The following is a 4,678-nucleotide window of genomic DNA, read 5'->3' on the forward strand; positions in this document are numbered from 1 at the left end:
GACGTACCATTCTCCTATGGATATTATTGGACCACTCCCAAGGAGTAGAGCAGGACATCGTTATGTCCTTGTGGTGTGTGACGATGCTACACGGTATCTAGAGGCAGTTCCCCTACGAACTATTGACACTGAAGCAATTGCAGAAGAGCTGGTGAAGATTTTCTCTAGATTGGGAATTCCTCATGAGATCTTAACAGATCAGGGAAGTAACTTTACCTCTCAATTACTGGTGGAAATATATCGATTACTGCGTGTGAATGCCATTCGGACTAGCCCCTATCACCTCAGACAGACGGTTTGGTGGAAAGGTTTAATCAAACTCTCCAGGGAATGCTGAGGAAAACTGCATGTGAAGATGGCAAGGACTGGGATCGATTTATACCCTATGTTCAGTTTGCTTTTCAAGAGGTACCTCAAGAGACTATAGGGTATCTCCGGGATAAGCAGACGAGTATGTTCTTAGCTGTCTGTGGCTCAACTACTTTCGAGCTGGCCAAGAGTCTGGTACAGCCAGATACACTAGCAGACACGTCCTTTACTGACATCCTAGGAGCATCATTATGCTTCAGAACCGTCACCTGTCATTCAAAGATTCAAGTTTAACTCGAGAAAGCATCTTGCAGGAGAATCTATTGCTACTTACATAGCTGCTCTTCCAGCGATAGAAGAACAATGTCAGTTTGGACCTTCACTCAATGATATGATCACGGTCGCCTGGTCTGTGGTGTGAATGATAGAGCTATCCAGAGAAGGCTATTACAAGAGTCCAAGCTAGACTATAAGACTGCTTATGATATTGCTACTGCTATAGAATCTGCTTTTAAGAATGCTCTGGATCTCTTTGCTGGTGGTACTACTACTACTCACGTAGAGAATTTTCGCTCAGGTTTACCATTTCACTCTCATAAACAACACTCTTCACAGACTACTAATACCACCACTCAATCATTAGCCGCTACTAAACCAATCTGTCCCAGATGTGGTACTGCTGGACATCTTGCAACGGTATGCAGGTTCAAAGAGGCTTTTTGCCATCACTGTGGAAAGAAGGGTCACCTTTTGAATGTGTGTAACTCAAAGAGGACTCAAACCTCGACTGACTCAGCAAAACCAGTCAACAGCAAAACCACAGTCGGCACCTAGCCCACAAGGACAGTTTAATATCAAAATAGTTCCGAATCCAGCTCAGCCTCTTTCTCAGGAGCAAAGTTAACGAACTGGGAGCACGGACCACAGGAGTACACCCTCTTCACTCTTCCTAATAAAAACTATCCACCACTTGCGGTCTCTGTTTGTATCAACAATGTTGATTTACAGATGGAAGTTGACACAGGAGCAGCTTTCTCTAAAATAAGTGAAAGGACTTATCATAACTACTTCCCTACTACTTCATTACAACCTTCAGACATTGCCCTTCGAACGTACAGTGGAGAAACCATTACTACTTTGGGGTCGTTGAATGTCATTGTAGAGTGTGAATCACAGTCAGTTTTTCTTCCATTGATAGTCATTCAAAGTGATGGGTCCTCTCTTAGGATGGAATTGGCTTGAAGTTATTTGTTTGAATTGGAACCACATTCACAATAATGTTCAGCCTCAGGCTATTGATAGTTTGATTGGTCGTTTTTCTTCTGTTTTCACTGATGAACTGGGACTCTTTGAAGGTGGTTCGATTACAATTCAGACACTTCCGTCTGCTAAACATAAGTTTTTCAAACCTTGCCCGGTATCTTATCTTCTTTGTGATTAGGTAGAACAAGAGCTCAACTGACTACAGCAACATGGGATCATTACTCCTGTTAATTTTTCTTCATGGGCAGCTCCAATAGTTCCAGTCCTAAAACCAGATGACTCAGTCAGGATCTGTGGTGACTACAAAGTCACTGTGAATACTGTCTTACAAGTAGATACGTACCCACTTCCTCGTATTGAAGATTTGTTCTCAATGTTAACTGGAGGTACACTTTTCTTTAAGCTCGATCTGGCCCATGCTTACCAGCAAATTGCTCTAGATGAGGAATCGCGTAAACTCACTACAATCAATACTCATAAGGGATTGTTTCAATGCAACCGTTTACCATTTGGAATTACTTCCGCTTCTATTTTTCAACTGATCTTAGAAACCATTCTAGCTAATATTCCTGGAGTATGTGTCTACCTAAATGATACACTTGTCTCAGGTATAGATGAACATGATCACAAACAGACTCTATTTCAAGTCCAGAGCAAACTAGATAGTGCTGGTTTTACTTTAAAAAATGCTAAGTGCCAGTTTGGCCTGAAGTCCATTTGTTATTTGGTTCACGTCATCGATCGACACTGTCTTCATCCATCTCCTGATAGAGTGAAGGCCATGCAAGAAGCTCTGGAACGTAAAAATGTGACGGAACTCGGCATTTCTAGGACTCATTAATTATTATAACAAATTTATTTCTCAGTTACCTTTTATTCTTTTTCCCCTCTACAGGTTACTCCAGAAAGATGCCCCATGGTCATGGACAGAAACTGAAAGGAAAGCATTTTCAGAGGGTAAAAGCACTCCTACAATCATCGAGCATTCTCGTTCATTATGATTCTACTAAGCCCCTGATACTCTCTGTTGATGCCTCTGCATATGGCTTAGGAGCAGTTTTGATTCACCAAATGACTGATGGATGTGATAAACCGGTCTCATTTGCATCTCGTTCCATTTCACAAGCTGAGAACTACTCTCAAATTGAAAAGAGGCATTGGCGATTATATTAGGTGTCCGTAAATTCCATCAATACCTTCATGGTTGACATTTTCCTATTCAGTCTGATCACAAACCTCTGCAGTACTTATTCCATCACTCTAAGCAAGTCCCTGCTATGGCTTCAGCTTGTATCCAATGATGGGCCTTAATGTTAGGAGCTTATGATTACTCTAATGCTCACAAGCCTGGGAAAGCTATTGCTCATGCAGATGGATTGAGTAGACTCCAACTCCCTGATACTCTCAACATTACTCCGAATTTTAGTGAGGTTGCTCATCTCAAATATACATTGCTTACTTTGATCGTCACAGCAGAAACCATTCGTAAACGGATGGACAATGATCCTGTTCTTTCGAGAGTACGCCAACTCGTTCCACATGGATGGACTATTTCTAATCCAGATCCTCAATTGCTTCCGTTTCATAGTCATTGGCGTGAGTTATCAGTTTTTGATGGGTGTGTTTTATGGGGTTCTCGGGTTACTATTCCTTCTGTTGGTCAGCATATTGTACTGGAGCTGCTAAATGATTGTCATCCAGGTATTAGTTGTATGAAGGGTCTTGCAAGATGTTATGTCTGTTGGCCAAAAATAGATAGTAATATTGAAGATTTGGTTTGACGGTGTATTACATGCCAACTGCAACGTTCTGCTCTGCCCAAATCTCCACTCCACCCATGGGAGTACCCCCAGCGTCCGTGGTCAAGAATGCATATTCATCACGCGGGACCATTTTTGGGACATTTATTCCTCATTATAGTTGACGCTTATTCTAAATGGATAGAAGCAGCAATAGTTCCATCTACATCCTCAAAAGCTTTAATTAAAATACTCCGTTCTGTTTTCGCTACTCATGGTGTTACAGAACACATGGTGTCTGATAATGGTTTAGGTTTTACCAGTGAGCAGTTTCAATTATTCACTCAGCAGAATGGTATTAAGCATAGCTATACTTCACCGTATCATCCTTAATCAAATGGCTTGGAGGAGAGGGCAGTATGATGGTAAAGCAAGGAATTGTTTAATTAGAAGGTACTGTTGATCCCCATTTCTCCTAATTTATAGAATAACTCCTCAATCTAGTACAGGCCTTTCTCCTTCTAAATTATTGATGGTAGAAGAATTCGTACATGATTCGATAAGTTTCATCCAGATTCAGCTAAGAGAATGCAACAAAAGCAGAGCATCCCTGAAAAGAAAGTGAAATCCTTTAGTGTAGGAGATAAAGTGTTTGCTCGAGCTTACTCTAGTCAGAATAAATAGATACCAGCTACTGTTACTAATGTTACTGGTCCAGTATCATATGTGGTCCCATTAGCTGATGATTCAACAATGCGTAGACATATTGATCAACTCCGCCTTAGGACAAGTAAAGATGATAATATATCTATGGATACGATAGAAGATAATGATATTGATAATCAAGGGCCTTACTTTAATCTTTCACCAATAGAACCGCCTGCTAGGAATCCAACTCCACCTCCAGTCTCTCCTCTGGTGGCTACTCCTTCAGTACCAATAATTCGTCGATCAAGTCGTAATCGTAGACCGGTTGATCGTTATGCCCTGGTAATATCAACTTAAAGAGGGAGGAAAGTGGTAACTGTCTAGTCTCTTTAATTAACTATAATATAATTAACTATAATAACCACACATCCTCCATATGAATAATTTTGCAATCATCTAATTCTTCAGCTGTAGTCTTCATTCGTTCGTTCTCTCAAGTTCTTCTACAATTTGTTCATTGGATAGCACTTCAGTTCCATTGGTAGCAAGAGCTACATTGTTCATTCATTCCTTATTATTTGATTCTATATTGCTTGATTCTATATTATATGCTTCTATCTATAGTTATTGTGAATTTCCTCTTATTCCCTCTCTTCCTTTATTCATTCAGTGTTATTCTTCTTTTGTTCATCCCTACTCTTGTTTATTACGACCTGGGG

The 4,678-nt window shown here is 40.5% G+C and overlaps 1 pseudogene; it reads left to right on the forward strand.

Annotated features, from left to right (window-relative positions):
- The first annotated feature begins 330 nt into the window (after positions 1 to 330).
- Positions 331 to 3,980, forward strand: LOC109586964 (uncharacterized protein K02A2.6-like; annotated as a pseudogene).
- Positions 3,981 to 4,678: the final 698 nt, after the last annotated feature.

Source organism: Amphimedon queenslandica, unplaced genomic scaffold, assembly GCF_000090795.2.
Source record: "Amphimedon queenslandica unplaced genomic scaffold, v1.1 AMPQUscaffold_12728, whole genome shotgun sequence".
Taxonomy (NCBI): domain Eukaryota; kingdom Metazoa; phylum Porifera; class Demospongiae; order Haplosclerida; family Niphatidae; genus Amphimedon; species Amphimedon queenslandica.